This window comes from Macaca fascicularis, chromosome 2 (genome assembly GCF_037993035.2).
Source record: "Macaca fascicularis isolate 582-1 chromosome 2, T2T-MFA8v1.1".
Classification (NCBI taxonomy): domain Eukaryota; kingdom Metazoa; phylum Chordata; class Mammalia; order Primates; family Cercopithecidae; genus Macaca; species Macaca fascicularis.
In genome coordinates, this window is record NC_088376.1 from 183,264,116 (window position 1) to 183,281,022 (window position 16,907).

The following is a 16,907-nucleotide window of genomic DNA, read 5'->3' on the forward strand; positions in this document are numbered from 1 at the left end:
TGCATGGTTACTTGGGGAAGCCTGGCAGAGTAGATAGTGACCAATTGACTGAGCTGGCTGGTCCTTAGGTGGTAGATCACCCCATATGAAAGCAAGATATCCCAGGTCAGCCAGAGAGACAGTTTTCCTAGGTGAGGCCTCTAACTACTGGGGTCAAATGCATGGTTACTTGGGGAATCACTGCAGAGTAGATGGTGACCAACTGGCTGAGCTGGCTAGTCCTTGGGTGGTAGACCACCTCAAGAAGTAAAACATGATCCTGGGTGGATGGATTCTAGAGCCACACTGCCTGGGTTAAAATCCCAGCCCTGAACCCTATTACCTACGTGACTTCAGGTAAAGTTTGTTTTTTTTCCAAAAATGTTTTTGTGCCTCATTTTCCTTTTCTAGAAAATGAGGATAATAATAGTACCTACCTCACAGGACTTTAATGCAGATTAAATAAGTATATGCATGTAAAGTGTTTAGAATGATGTCTGGCATGAAGTAAGTGCGATGTAGGTATTCACCGTTACTATTATTGCTATCATTACTGGTAGAGGCAGGAGTGGATTCAGAGGTTCAGACAGGCAGGGGGTGCACAGCCTATCTTACTTAGAACAAATGTAAACCCAAGGAACCCATCTCTCCCTCTCATCTCCCAGAGTACATTTCTTTGACTTCTGCTTATTTTGTCTTCTAAAGAAATTTATGACAATGAAATATGTGCTTGTATTCTCTTCTCTTAATTAAAGTTATTTCTATGTTAGATAATAATTCATTGTTACGATGTCTCCTTTGGAATATGTAACAGGTTCTGCTTCTTCGTTGGCTTTGGACCATTGGAAACTGGGGTAGGAAATCAGATGATTGCAGTTGCAATTCAAAGAGCAAGTTGCATAATCCTCAGTGATACCAAGGTGCAGATAATTTGCCTTATGAAGCTAGGGATCTTGAATTTCTAGTTACAAATCTCTTTTGAAATACCTTTCTCTGCCACCTAGAAGGTATGAATGAAAAGTGTGCAGTTAAAGAGGTTGATTCCCACTTATCCATGACAACAAAGGGGACATTAACTCCAAGTACTACCCAGGTTGGGCCAAGAGGGGCCTTTGGTCTGACTGTCCTCCAGCCATGTCTCCCTCAGCTGCCATGGGGTGAGAAGCCAAAGGATTGTGTTATGCAGAGCCCACGCTCCTAGACCATGCTCTGGATGCCCAGGATCCTGGATTCTCTGTGCAGATGATCTCAAGCCCTTTCCAGTGTCTGCACAGGCTTTTGTTCAGGGTCCTGCCTCTTGACATACACTGTATCACTGGGATGCAAGCCTAGGACCAACATGGGGCTAGGGAACAGCTGTTTGCTGGAAGTTGTGGATAGCGTTTTGCTGTGTGAATAGAGTTTTGCCGTGAAATCTGTTGTGGTCCATAGCAGAGTTGAGGGTGGGAACAAAAGAACCCAGCAGCAGGCTGGTCTCCCTGCATCTTCGCATTTAGAACTCCAAAGAGTCTGAAAATTTGAACTTTACCTCCCAGCTTGATATGAAGGTATATTGCCAAGGCAGAAGGATAGAACATTTTTTTAGCAGTTTGTTAACTCAACTGATAACTTTTAAGTATTTGAGTATGGTATCTGGACCTTTATTTGTACTTTCGCCCAAAGCATGACAAATGTCAGGAGTGGGCCGGATTAACATAGATACACATTAAAAATCCCACGCTAAAATGTGTGTGATTTTCTTTGCTGGTATCAAAGTGCTCAAGAAACAGAGCAGTCAGTTCCAATGCAAGAGCAGAGGAGAGCCAACGAAATACCAGCGATGACTATCTATTACCATTTTTATTATTTCCTTATCTCAAAAATGAGATTTCTGAGAAGGGAAAATATGATCGTATTAATAAAAACCAATAACGGGACAGTTTCACTAGAAGAAAAAGCAGAAGAAAGCAGAGAGAAAAATCCCTAGAGGTCAGTTGTACCAAACATGGTATGTATCGCCTCTCTGTCAGCCAAAGCTGTGGTGTCTAAAATTTATTGCTGGAATAGCTGGAATTCTTAATAAAAATTCCACGAAACCTGGGGGCTTCTGAGCAGCATATGTGAAATTAAGAGAAAATAAATATTTCATCTTCTGTGAAAGTCACAAGTACAAAGAACAAGGTGTTAACAAGATAACAACTAGGTATGAGAGGGTGTCTGTTTTCTTCTTTTCAAGTTCCACATGTTTTCTCTATATATCTAAAGCCAGAGAGTATTGGAGAGAGGGGACTCCATTTTTGTCCCCTTATTGTTCCTGGGGAAATTTGTGCATAGGCTGCTCCTGCTTGGCAAGGTAGCGAACCTGACATGCACACAACTGCCTGACTACTCCTGACCTAGTAGTTACAGCTTCAACACAGGCTGCCAATTTATTCCTGTACCATGTGCAAGGAGGTGCAAACTAGCAATAGCCAGTAGAGAAGAAACTTAGTCTTAGAAATCTGATTCTTTCCATTTCCATTTCAACTCCGAGAATCAGCTGGGGACTCCTTTGAGAAGTCAATCTCAGTCTCTTCATTTACAATCATTGTGTCCTCTGCCAAGTTACAGAATCACCATAAACCTCAGTTTCTTTAGGTGTACCATGAAAATAATAACTAACCTCTGAGGTTTGCAAAAATTGCCAACACAGTGCCAGGTCCACAATAGATGCTAAGTGTTTTGGAGCTCCTTCAGAATCAGTGTAGTACTTTAAGAGAAATTTGGTATATATTTATATCAGACATATAGTGTTTCCTTTTTTATTTCAGTAAGAAAAATTCTACCCTTCCCTAAGTTTATTCAATCATTGTTTCTATATACGTGTCATGTGGGTATAGTTCTGGAGAGTAAGTCTATTGGGAGAGCAAATGTGAAATAGAAGATGTTCTTTGACCATTTTCTACCTCTCTTCCAAGGAACTCCTGAGTTAAAAATTCATCTGGCTCCCATTTTCTGCAGAATTTTGCTTATTTGAAATGTTCAAGAAATCAATTGATCTGACTTCAAACAGACAAGGCTTTGCTGGCTGTGTAAAAGCCCTGTTTGTGTCACTCCCAAGTCTGGACTTTACAAGCAGCCAATTCCCTTCATACCTTAGTAGAGGACTTCTTTTTGGCTGCCTGCCCTCTGTGCTGAGCCAAATGTCAGGCTGGGAATGGAGGCAATAAATCTCTGTGAGTCTTCATAGTTAGAATTTCTCCTGTTGCCTCTGATAAGGAAATGACAAAGTCTGTCAGGTCTACACATGAATGTCAGAGAAATTTATAATCCAAATCATGCTTAGCTCAGAAAATGGTAAGCAAAACGTGCTAAACCTGGCTTTGAGTTAACTCAAATGGTTTTGAGGGTTTGGGTTGTGAATGTAGAATTTATGTTCTTTCTTGACTAGATTGCCCTTGGACATTTTTAGAATAAAAAAATTCCTATCTTTTAAAATATTCTGACTAAATATTTAATATTTTTCTATGGGAGAGGGGGCAGCAAAATTCTTTCTAGCTGAAGTTCTTTGCAAAGAAAGTATCTTTTCTTTGCCTGGTAGAGCCACCTCACTCTTTGTATCCCTGCCTCTGCCTCTTTTTCTCCATTTATTTTGGTACTTTCAAGTTTTATGCTAAGTCTCAATGACTGACTGAAATGAACTCAATTGGAAACCAGGAATTCCTCAAAGATGGAAAGATTTTTCCATGATCTATTCACATGCTCTGAGATGACTAATGAAGCCAACCCAGGTCTGGCCAACTCTCTACATGAGCACAGTGAAAAGACTTTCTCAAAATAAAACAAGGAAAACTTTTTTTTTGAGTCTCTATTTGATTTTGAGTGTTTTCTCTCCAGCAACATCACTGACAACATTCACTGTCTAACATTTTAGTAGAAGTGGTAAAAATTGCTTCATACAGTAGCAATTCCTAGGCCTTACTTTCATTTGCCTGAGACTCAACAACATATATAAAGAAGAGGAAGAGAGTGATGTGATTGTCTATGGTAGAAATACTACAGGGGTTTGGTTAGCCAAGTGGCCCCTTTTAAAGGAACCATGATCATACTGTAGGAGAAACCCATTTAAAATGTTCTCTCCCAAGCCTACAGCCAGTCAGCTCCTGACGATGATTTTGTTGGCACAAAGCAATACAATCAACTAGTTTGGCACAGTCACCATTTGAAGTGAATTGTTCTATGTATTCTTTTTACGGTTGAAACAACTGGTTTGGGTTTTATTGATTTAACTAGCTCTTTTGGTGTCATGTAGATACAGCTTTTCAAACTAGTAAAGCACAATCATTGTGTGGCTAAAAAAAAAAACATTGGTTAATCTGAAAATCATGTACATTTGATCTTGGAATGTGTTTTTTACTTATGTTTGAACACGGATGTGTCTGACATCCTGAGAGTTCATTTCAAGCAAAATATTGAATCACAGAATGAAAAATCTACCCAGATATTTTAGCCCTCATGTAGTTTTCCCTTTTTCTCATGTTTATGCTATGACTTGGGACAGGGTAGATTAGGAAATCATTTTGAGGATATTTCTAGGATAGAAGTCTTTCTGTCACTTTTACCCTTATCATACATTTTAGAAGCTCTGAGAGAACTGATAAATTACATAGCAAATACAACTCCCTTGCTTTTCATTTGTTATGTGTTTGCTAAATGCATTAATTTAACAAATATTTTCTTCCTGTCCATGGTGATTCAGGCACTGTACTTCTAGACAGTGACAAATAAGACTGGTGAGATTCCTGCTCTCGTGGAGCTTGTTTTTTAGTGAAGGGAGCAAGACAATAAACCAAACAACATAATTTCAGATAGAGGTAACTGCTTAAAAAAGAAACAAAAGGAACAGGATCTTGTGATGGGTTGGGAGTAGCATCGATGCAACTTTAGATGGGCTGTCAAGAAGGGTTTTGCTGAGGAGGTGGCAGCTGAAAGAAGCCAGCCATATGACTCTCTGGACAGTGTGCAGGCAGAGTGTTCAGCAAGTGTCAAGGCCAATAATAGTCCTTTATTATGAGGACTAAATGAGCTAGTATGTGTAGGGTGCTTAGAACAGTGCCTGGCATCTATAAGTGCTAATTGTTTTGAATTCACTAAATATTCATTGAGTATCTATCAGGTTCCACTGTCAGTGGTAGGCGCAGGGAATTAAGGTTTACAAAGAGAGAGACCTGACTTCGAGGAGCTCAAGCCAGACTTCAGTGAAATATTTCTCAATGTGTGGTTTACAGATCACTTGTATCTTCCTCACTGGCCTTCCTGGTTCCCAGTCTCCTCTACATGGAACCTGAATAGAAAGGCTTGGGGAGAGGACCAGAAATCTACATTTTCTACAAGTATTCTCTGGTTAATTTTTATGTCCCATAAAGATTGAGAACCACAGTCCTAATGAATAGGTTGTGATTAAACTGTGGTTCTTTTCAATACAGTATCTGTTACAGCATCCAGTATAACCAATTGCCCGTACTGCAAAGAACACCTCATAATACTCAAGAGGAGCTCTGCCCAGTTTATACAGCCATAAATATAATGGAATTATGTTTCACAATTAACATCCTGAAATCCTTAGGGCTAACTTTGTCATTGATCTTGAGCTGCTGGGGAAGTTGGATTAAGCTGCTTTTGGCTATGGTTTGGAAGGTTTCACTCTCAAGTATCATTTAAAACCTGCCAAAGGAAAAAAAGGTTTTTACCTTTTAGAAAGAATGTGCTAACTAATGTTTGCCAAAAGCTCTTGAATCCTGGAAGACATTCTACTTGTAAGTAGATTAGCCTAATTGAAATTCCTCCTTTGGGCTTCTCCTCATACCTATTTTTCAAGTGTGATGTCACCAAAAGGCGAGATGAGAAAGATTTATTTTATCTCTCTGTGACGTTCTACTATTAGCTTGATGCAAAAGTAAGTTTTTGCCATTGAAAGTAGTGGCAAAAACCATGATTACTTTGGTACCAACCTAATAGAATGTATTCTATTCTATTTATTTTCTCACTTTAGAATAACTTATACAAACTTTAAAATGTTTTAGATTCAGAGATCTCAAGGAACACTTGATACAGGATAGATTCATGCTGATCAGGCTGAGTCACAGTAGCCTCTAAAGTCCAGTCTAGATTCTATGCTGTAAAAGCGTGAGGCTTCTGTTTTCTCATTAAATACTTTCTGAAAAGGGCCTTAGTTTGGGAACAGCTGTATCCCATTCAATTCCTTCTTCATTTCTCATTTTTATCTCTTTACTAGTTTTCATCCATAGGTACTCAATAGCTATGACAGATAAAATGATGGTGATGGAAAAAAGGCCAGCCCTGAGCATGAGGTCAAAACTGATAAAGGTAAATGAACTGATACAAGTTTAAGTCAGGCTAGAATCTTAGACGTGGATCTTAGAAAATTAGACAGAATTGACAAGGCAGTCAAAAGAAGTCATCTTTTGGGGCTACCAGCCTGTCAATTATTTTGTTTTTTGTTTGTTTGTTTAACTTTTCAGGTTGGCAGTGCTCCCCAACAAAGGGTTTGAAGAATGGGTGAGAAATGTAGACCCCATAAAATCTGTAGGAATCTAAGATAAAAATCTGTTAATGCTTAGTCAGTGTAATGAATGATCAACAAGAACTTAACTGTGACACCAGAGAAAGAGTGTATTAGACAAGAGTTGCACCCCCAGGAAGAAAATCTTCTCCCAACATTTTTATTAGGTTTCACCTGGCAACGTGAATTTTGATGTAAAAACAAGTAGAAAGAAAAGATTCCTTTCTACTTTATTTTTCCCCTTTAAATTCAGCAATTTATTCAAGCTTTTCTTTATTCATTTCTTTATTCAACAAAGATTTGCTGAATGCCAGCCATTTGCCAGGTACCGTCCTAATTGCTGGGGATACAGCAAGAAGACAGAAAGTGCCTGTCTTTCTAGAGTTTATATGCCTTTAGAATTTCATTTCTTCTTCATCTACAAAAATGATCATAGCCAATTCAGATCCATCAGAGAAGCTAAAATATTTAAAAGGAGCATTCTCTGTAAAAAGTAGGGACTGACAAAGAAACCACGTTTCCTTGGAATTTGGTGATCCTTCAGTTTTCTCTGCATATGAATCAGTTTCTGTGCCTGTCTTTACATTACTGTTTACACAGTTTTGGCTCTGTGCTGGATTTACTGGTGATTTTGGCTAAGACGTTTGTATCCCCAAAATGATTGTTTTCTTGATCATGCATAGGTGATGTGATGGTACTGTCCCCAAATCTTTTGAGTCCAAGTTCGGCACAGCATAGCTGCCTGGAAATTGAAGACGCTGGTTCCCATAAAAGAACCACTGGCTCAGAGACCAAGCACATTTCTTTCCATTTCTACTGTAACATTTATTTCTCAAGAGTATATAGATATTTATTTATGTTCACATTTGTCATCTCTTCTCCAACTAGAGAGAATGTATGCTTTAAGGGTAGAATGGCATTTTTGGCCTCATTCACTGCTAAACTCCCCAATCTAAAACAGTGCCAGCCACAAGGTAGATTCTCAACACATGTTGGTTAAGTGAATTAATAGAGTTTTTACTATCCTTGAAGTCTAATTAGTCATTTACTTCTACTGTATTTGTATAAAGAACTTTTAAAAAACTCAACTATCAGAGGGAGTCATCTTGTATCAGGATTTGATTATTACACTGTAATTGTGGGGCCAAGCACAGGCCTAGTAACTAGGATATATGAACCCTCACTTATTTTTTCAAGTTGTTTAAAGTTGCTTTGCTTCAGTTTCCTTTGTTTTTCTTTATATTTCTGTGTGTCAATATCTTTATTTCTCAAATGGTGTTAATAATAAACTTATCTAGCCTAATTTTAGGGTTGCTTTGGTGACTAAATATGTGCAAATACTTGAAACGACATCAAGAAATCTACTAAAGTGAGGTACCGATAGTTTACCCTACTATATTTTAATTGTTACCCATTATTTCTCTGACTCTGTCTATGTTTATTTTCCTTCATTACCATGAATTTGATGCCAGCAAGTCTTAGCATGTTATACATATACAGGTGCAAAGAAACCTAATACTCTAGTACTTTGGTTTGATAACTCTGGTTTGGTCTATTGAGATAAGAAATTATTTGGTAACTGAGCTGTTTTAGATAAGAAAGGATTATCAGGGACCTGGTTTTTAAATACAAGAAAGTCTCTGATAAAAGAAGGTTGGAGTGAGGGCAGGGGGAGGGGGGCGTTGGACCTCAATCCACTGGCAAATATGTGATCTTTCTGTAGGAGTTCTTTGGTGAGGACCCTTGGGAGGCAGAGAACAGGCAGGGATGCAGAGCGCAGGTGCACAGGCCAAGTACAGTACTCAGAAAAATAAAGGAAATGTGTATCTGATTGAGCTCTGTAATTCTCCCACAAACACTATGAGTGTTATTGTTTACTGCTAGCACTTATGGACAATAGACCAGGAGATCAAATCTTCTGTCCTGGCTTCTTTCACACATGAGAGACAATTTGAAAAAAACAGTATAGTTATTATCCATGATCTCCCTCTTTGCTCTTGTGATCGCATTCAGTGGATAACTTGAGCAGCTACTCTAAAATTTAATCTGACTTTACAGAACCCCCAAACCACATCTTTGGGAATTACAGAACTATGTAAACTACAGTTTTATGTTTTTCTATTTCATAGATGAAAAAGTGGATCTAAGTGACTTGTCTAAGATTGTATAGCAGGTAGAAAAATGATTCCAAATCTTAATCCAAGTTGGTGCTCATTTTGTTGCATTTGGCTTTCTGTAGGTAGAAACCTTTCTTTAATTATTGCACATGAGCTGATTTCATTTGGAAGGATCAGAAAAAATTTATTTATTCAGTGTATACTTAATCAAATTTTGCAGACCCATATCTGTAACTGACAACTGTTTACAAGTACTAATTGTTTCAGCAACTATGTTTTAAATTGATGTAAGAGAGACTGGTTAGTGTAGTATCTTCCCAATAGCTGTCTAGGTTCAATCCAAGCTCTACCATTTTACCAACTGGGCAACCTCAGGCAAGTCTTTTCATTGCTTTGTACATTTGTAGTTTTATTTTTCTCCAAAATGGGAAAATTTGTATTAGCTCATTGGTTTGCTGTGAATAATTGAACATATATAAAGCATAGAACCATGCCTCGCACGTAGTAAATACTATATATGTGTTTATTTTCATTGTACTGAGATACAAATGTAGATAAGACCAGAGCACATTAGAGTTTATCCTTAAGGGTTCTCATTTTGAACATAGTTTTGTGTAAAAAAAAAAAAAAAAGAAAGAAAGAAAAAAGAAAAAAGCAGTTTCTAAATGAAAAAGCAGCATTTCATTCTGTAGTCTCTTGATGCAGTAATTCAAAGTCATCACTAGATGGCAATTGTGATCCATGCAACTTCAGCTGCAGCAGGTACTAACTGATGGGTCCAACCCTGGCGTCAGTGTTTTCTATACCCTACAGCATTGAGAAGTCAGGCACTTTCTTTCCCACAAAGTGAGCCTTTAACAAAACTCCAGTCAGCAAAACTTTCATTCTGTGGTCACCCTTGGGGCTCACCCATAGGCACCTAGTCCTTCTGATGACAGCCTCACAGAAGGGTGGGTTTACCTGCCTGCATCTTATTATACATTTTCATATCAGGAGTTCCTTTCACCAGATAGCAACAGGACAGTGTCAGGATCCTGGGTCAAGAAGATCCGTTAGTGGTTCTTAAAGTGTGGTCCCCCTGCCAGCAGCCTCACCATCATCTAGCAATTTGTTAAAAATGCAAGTTTTTGGGCCCCATCAGATCTGCTGACCACTATTTTAATAAGCCTTCCAGATGATTCTGATGTCTGCTGAAGTCTGAGAACCACTGAGATAAACCAGTGCATAGCATCATATATAAAGGTTGGTGCTGGAAGGGTCCTCAGAGAACATTTTGCCCAGTCCTCCCATTTTGCTGAGAAGGAAAACAGGTCCAGAGAAGTTAAATGACTTACTACAAGTCATAGCAGTAGGCATGTGGCAAAGCCGGGCTCCAGGCTGGTGAGTGGCATGTCCCACCTTTCCTCATGTGCCCCTCTCCCCTTCTTGCCATCTAAACTGAGGCCACTAGGTGCACATTCTAGCCTGATACCTACTCATGAAATGAAAAAGTCATTTATTCATGCAGGAGTTTGTTCATTTCCATAGACATTTCTATGGCGATACAAAATTGAGTATGATGAATTCACTACAGTCCAGAGTGTGTGCATATGTGTACATGCATGTGTATGTGTGTGTGGCATGTAGGGAGGCATGAGGGAGGATCAAGTAAAAGTCATCATCTCAATTGATAGGAGAGGGATATATGCAGAGTGCCATGGGAAATAGGTGAGTGCAGCGAGGGATTAGGTAACACAGGTAAGAGGAAGAAACTTTGGAGCTGACCTTGGGTGATAAGTAGGAGTTCAGCAGCTGTAGAAGTCAGGATAGGGCATTTGGGGAGAGGGATCAGAATATACAAGCACATGGAGCCATGAAATAGTGTAGGGGGATCACAAGAGTTTTGTTTGAAGGGAAGGGTGTGGTGGAAGAGTGATCATGTTGTAAATAATAATAACATTACTACCACTAATACTAATAGCGGGGACTTATTAAATGTTAACTGTGAGCCAAGCCCTGTACTAAACATTTTATATCTATTATTGATTTAATTCTTAAACGATTTTGCAAGAGTCTACTCTTATTTCCACTTTACAGATGACAACGAACATGCCTACACTGTGCTAGCTTCCTTAAAACCAAGTGTTACTTTTTTCCATTTCTTAGACCAACATTGAACTTAGAAAAAGAGCTTTCATGTTTACTTCTTCGAGGATGTCCATAATTGCAAAGTAAGTATCTATTTGCAGGAGAGGAGGAGTATATTCTTAATATATATAATTTTATTATAAGCACATTTTCATAAATGCATTAAATCAGGAAAATTTTGGCAATAATTTGGATATTTTAACTCAAAGAATGAAGGTCCCATTATTCTTCAGCATATCAGCAACTTTAGAAGTAGCCAATTTTTCATGATAACAGAAGAATTGTATCTTAAAAGTGGCTAAGAAAGCTCATTTCAATTGCTTGACTCACTAAAGAAAGGAAGCTGAGTAATGAATGAATAACCTGGTCTGAAATCATTGGTCTGTTTTATTTTTGGTTTTGACTATATAAGTGTTCATTGTGAATGTGCTTTCCACAGTCACTGTTAGTGTCTTTCCTTCATTGCGTAGGACTGCCCACAACAAAACTAAAAATTCGAGTTATAATTAAAGTTCTAGTAGGATTCAAAATCTTACCTAAATTTTCCCAGGTAAGATTCAAGATGTTTCTGGATTCTTTAAGATATTTTTGAGTGATTTTACTTTTTTCTGAGAAGATACATTTTCTTTTCTTTTTTTCAAAGTCTCGCTCTGTCGCCCAAGCTGGAGTGCAGTGGTGCGATCTCAGCTCACTGCAACCTCCACTTGCCAGGTTCAAGCGATTCTCCCTGCCTCAGCCTCCCAAGTAGCTGGGAATACAGGCACCCACCACCACGCCTGGCTCATTTTTGTATTTGTAGTAGAGGCAGGGTTTCGCCATGTTGGCCAGGCTGGTCTCGAACTCCTGACCTCAGGTGATCTGCCCGCCTTGGCCTCCTATAGTGCTGGGATTACAGGTGTGAGCCACCATGCTCAGCCCTGAGAAAATAAATGTTCTGTTCCTACTTTCTCATCTGTAAAATATCGGCATTGGAGGGGATAATCTAGAAGGCCCCTTCCAGCTCTAATGGTCTGTGGATTTATGATTTAATGATTAAATGGCACAAATAACCCATTTCTTTGTTTTCTTTGTAGTAAAATTTTAGTATTCATGAAAGAAATTATAAGACCAAATCTCTCTCCATAAATTTTTAAATGGCATCTCTAAAATAGCTCTCGATTTCACTTTTTAGGATCACCGAGACTCTATCCAGCTCAAAGACGTGTTTATGTATTTCCACCTGACATTTTACACATTTTAGGAGCCAATAATAAGGCCATTTTTAAGTAGATGCCATTAGAAATGATTGATAGCCAGTTTATGTTTTAAGGTGAAAGAGGTACACTTTAATGATGCTCTGCTTTTCTGATTGCTACGATAACAACTTTCAGCTTTACCAGCCCACATTACAACTTTGATCTTTACACTCATGTTCATAGCTGAAGGTGAAATGCTTTCTCAAGAAAATCTAGAAAATTCAATCCAATTTTTAACCTTTCTTGTCTAGAGAAGTTGAATAGCCTACAGGTTGCTTTATCTTGAATCAAAGAAAGGGAAATAACACCTGCAAGGAAGAACCTATTACGTTTATTATTATTTTTTAAAAATTTTGTGATTGAGAGCAAAATTTGCATTTTACTTCCCCTGGACATTTTGTCTTTATCACCTGTCAATTTTGGAGTCAATTACAGTATTTTTTCTGTTTACCAATTATAAAAGCAATATATGTTTATTTTGAAAAATTTGCAGAAGAGTATACATAGGGGCACAAAACTGTCTAAAATTCTGCCACCCAGAGTTAGCTATTAATATTTTATTTTTATTTAATTCTAGATAAACATGAACATTAGGAAACTGGGGCCAGGTGTAGTGGCTCACACCTGTAATCCCAGCACTTTGGGAGGCTGAGGTGGGCGGATCCCTGGAGTTCAGGAGTTCGAGACTAGCCTGGCCAACACGGCGAAATCCTGTCTCTACTAAAAATACAAAAATTAGCCTGGTGTGGTGGTGTGAACCTGTAGTCCAAGCTACTCAGGAGGCTGAGGCAGGAGAATTGCTTGAACCCAGGAGGTGGAGGTTGCAGTGAGCCGAGATCATGCCACTGCACTCCAGCCTTGGCAACAGAGCAAGACTGTGTCTCAAAAAAAAAAATAAATAAAGAGAGAAAAAATCAAGAAAAAAGAAAAAAGAAAAAGAAATTGGCAACAAGTTATACATTATATTTTGAAATATTCTTTAAAAAATTAATAGTTAACTCATATGCATAATGAGTTAAATCTCTATCTTCAAAGATAACTTATTATTATTGTATAAAAGGTTATAAAACTCTTTAGTTTTCATTATTTTGTGATTTTTTAAGAGTCATTTTGACTTAGGTTCATTTTGTTTGTTTGCTTTCATCTCTCCTTGTTCTAGAAAACATTTAAGGTAATTTCAGCACCTCTTCTTCCAAGTGAGTATAATGGAGGAAAGCAAACCTCTGAAATTCAAACTACATAGTTTTTTAGTTTTTTATTATTTAATTTTTTTTTTACATAAGACCTTTGCTTTATGAACAATAGGTAAATTTTAACAAACTGAGGAATAGCACTATAAAGATTTCTATTGGAACATAAAGAAGCCCTTTAGAACATGAGTAGTGACTCCCCTTTTATTTCGTCGTAAGTATGCATTTTTCAAAAGCATGTTCATAAACCTACCAATCAGTGTTCTCTTTGAGGGTAGAGCTCTGGTTTTATTGCTCAATATTCCCTCAGTGTCTAGAACTGTTCCTGGTCCATTGTATTTGCTAGGTAGATGCTCGTGGAGTTTAAATGAATCAAATCAAATCAATTCCAAATATTCTTATACTGTCATGATAGGTGGAGTTATGATTTTAAATTGCTTTGAAATAAGAAGCAGTAGTGGTTAAGACCTTTGGTTCTGCTCCCTCTTGCTGATTTTCAAAGCCCTGTAAAGATGAAGTGAGAGAACCTTGGTGTAACTCTTAGCGTGTTACTTGAGCCCACATAATAACTGCCAAATGGATGCTAGATTTTAGTGATCTGTGCTATTTTTTACTATACATATTTTTTCTTCTAAATAAGAACTTATTTTTCCTGAGGACTTTCAGTTAGATTGTTCCATAACAGGTATAAGCTATTTATTTAGGGATTGTATGTAAAATATCTTAAAGACTTTGTAGGTAGAATAAAACATACTGTACAACAAAGTTATATATAATTATTATTTTACATAGTATATATCAGCCTAACAGTTTAATGTCTCATTCATTCATAATGTTTAATGGGAACGTATTTGAAAATAAAGAGTGCTATAGAGCCATAAATGTAATTTATAGTTCTTGCCATAGCACTTTTACTTCTAAGTCTCTCAAGGATTCAACAGGTATAAAATGGACCCTTTTGATGAATGAGCAATTTGGGCAGCAACTAATGAAACCAGACTTTTTTCTTGTATGTGGAAGCTGTGCAAGAATGCCCAGATCATTGCTGCTAATCTACCTTGCGTCTGTTTGACAGCATCTCAGGGAATTGTGTCAGCCACATCAAGCCAGGCACATAAACAAGTCCAGTACTGTGAAATTAGCATGTGGGCTCTGAACAATGGAATTCTCTGGTCAGTGCTGTCCCACAGGGACAATGTGAGTCACATATCAACTTTATGTTTTCTATTATCCATATTAATAAGTAAAAAGAAACAGGTGGAATTAATGTTATTAAACCATATTTGGTAATATTTATTAATATATTTATTTATATTTATTACTATTATTTAACTCAAAATATTAAAAATATCATCATTTCAACATGCAATCAATATATAAAGTATTAATGAGACATTTTACATTCTGTTTTTCAAATTTCATTAGAAATTTGGTGTATATTTCACACTCACAGCACATCTCAGTTGGGACTAGCCACATTTCACATGCTCAGTATCAGAATGTGGTTAGTGGCTATCATATTGAACAGTGCAGCTATAGTCATTCCTGCTTTGCCACCATTGGAGGTGCCAGAGGGTGGCAATGTGGTGTAGAGGAAAGAGAAAGACCAGCCCGGAATCTTAGACTATGACTGTTCCTGACTCAAAAAAATGATTTAGTTTCTTTCACTGGGTCTCAAATTCCTACTCTTTATAATGCGGGTTGTTAATAACTGCCATACTCTTTTCAGGAAGCTGTGGGGAAGATTAAATAAGATATTGTATGTGAAAGTGCTCTGTTAGATCATAAAACACCACACACATGTAAGGCATTATTAGCTCTTTTATTGTAGATTTACTCTCATGACTTGCCCAAGGCCACATTCCAAGTTGGTAGGAGAATGAAGGATAGAATCTGGGGCTCCTGACTTCCAGCCATCTGCTTCAGCTAAAGGCTGTTCATACCAAGCTAGTTTTAAAATTTCTTTTTATTTTTAAAAGTCTTTTTATTTTAAAAAGTTGAGGAAGGAAGACAGTGGCAGGAAGAAGTAAATTCCATATTGAACAGTAAGGGTCTTCTTGGCCACAGTCATAATGTTCTGCAGTAAAATTATACATACAGAATATTTATATACTTATGTACTCAGAATTACAGCCATCAAAAACTGGAGTTTATTGCTGTCATATAATATAAAACCTCATGTTCTTCAAAGTTTCAAACAACTTTTAAAATGAACTGTGGTTTCCCCACTCTATTTATTTCCAAAGTATAGTACAACCACAAGAAAGCCCTTCCATAGTGGGCTTGATTAATAAAACAGATATGGATCAATTCAACAGGTTTTCCATGGATATTTTTGGTTACAGATGTAGCTCATTAATTCCCATGTGTGGGACACCACCTCTCTAGTGTAAATCCAAGAGACACATTAACATCTGAAGAGAAAATGGGAATAATTCAGTTCAACCCATATTATTTAGTACATACTATGTGTAAGGCATATTAGGTATCTTAATGAGCAAAAAGCTTGTTTTTATGATTATTGTCACTTAGAGGTATATGTTATTTAACTTGAGGAAAATATAGAATCTGTCTACCAAAATATCTATGTTCTATGATTCAGGAATCTATATTTTTGGAGGGTAAAAGGGTCAGAAAGAAAACTCCAGATTATTAAAAAATAATTTAAAAAGTTACCTTCTGTGCTTTTGGAGGGCATGCAAAAGATTAGTTATCATGATCTATTTCCATTTTCTTAATTGTATGCCTATAATGGTGTTCATATTTAAACTTTTTTGATCATTATCTACATTTGTTTCAAATACACTTCTCCACAGAACTTAATAAACTACATAAAACATTAAGAGTTTTATACTATGTCAAGTTAAACCAAGTCCATTTTCATTGAGAAAAAGGTGTACATTCAAAAAATTCTTTATATTTTTTCAATCGAAATTCATTTAAAAAATACTTTCAGCTGGTTATTTTCACTCAAAAACTTATAATTTGTAAGCTTCAGGCCTGCCTGAATTGATGACCATGTTGAATAAATGTAATTTTTATTTTTACTTGCTGAATCATTGCTGTTGACCATTGAATGAAACAGTTTATTGAATAGCCTTTACATTTTATTGCTTTTGCACCCTAGTTTAAAAACAAAGAGCTTAATTTCTTAAAAGTTCAATAAAATGTATTTTTGATATTTCCACCCGAAATTTACAAGCAATTTCTCTCCTCTGCCCTTTAATAAACACCTTCTGTATTTTTATGATTTAGTTTAACATTATTATTATACTTTTTTTACTGGGAGAGCTCATCAATGCCCTTGGCAGTAAGATTTTGTTACAAGAAAGCCAGAAGCTGAGCCTGTCATTGGTTGCAACAATTATAAAGTACCTCTGGGTTGAGTTCAGAGCTTTACTCTGACATTATGACTGTTACCCACATCATGCCTCTTTCTCCAGTTTTTCTACTATCCACAAGTCCTACAATCTGCTGCTTCGATGAGCATGTATTTTTTATTCACTGGGTTTGCATTATAAAGATTTCATTTGGAGAACATCTGGCTTTGATGGAATCCAGTCAAAATAATTAGTGGTACCTATATTAAAAATGTAATGCCTTAGTAAAATCATTAATGTATTTGCATTTCTCTAGAAACTCTAAATGGATTCATTCTAGACAGGATGCAGTCAATGAGGGATTAACGATAAGGCTAAATGCTGTACTTTTCCTTTTG

The 16,907-nt window shown here is 37.1% G+C and overlaps 1 protein-coding gene and 1 long non-coding RNA gene across 18 annotated transcripts in view; one reads left to right on the forward strand and one right to left on the reverse strand.

Moving 5' to 3' along the window:
• The window catches only part of LOC135969477 (uncharacterized), a 127,502-nt gene that overhangs the window by 53,959 nt on the left and 56,636 nt on the right, over positions 1–16,907 (forward strand). The window lies entirely within an intron of this gene.
• The window catches only part of COL8A1 (collagen type VIII alpha 1 chain), a 150,926-nt gene that overhangs the window by 35,576 nt on the left and 98,443 nt on the right, over positions 1–16,907 (reverse strand). For 2 of the 16 annotated variants that reach the window (XM_074033604.1, XM_074033605.1), the window contains one exon: positions 3,093–3,208. The exons of 13 other annotated variants lie outside the window; for them this stretch is intronic. The gene's annotated coding sequence lies outside the window, so the exon portion shown is untranslated. Of the gene's footprint in view, positions 1–3,092; positions 3,209–16,907 lie in introns of those variants that run through there. One more of the 16 variants, XM_074033601.1, reaches the window with a different exon arrangement.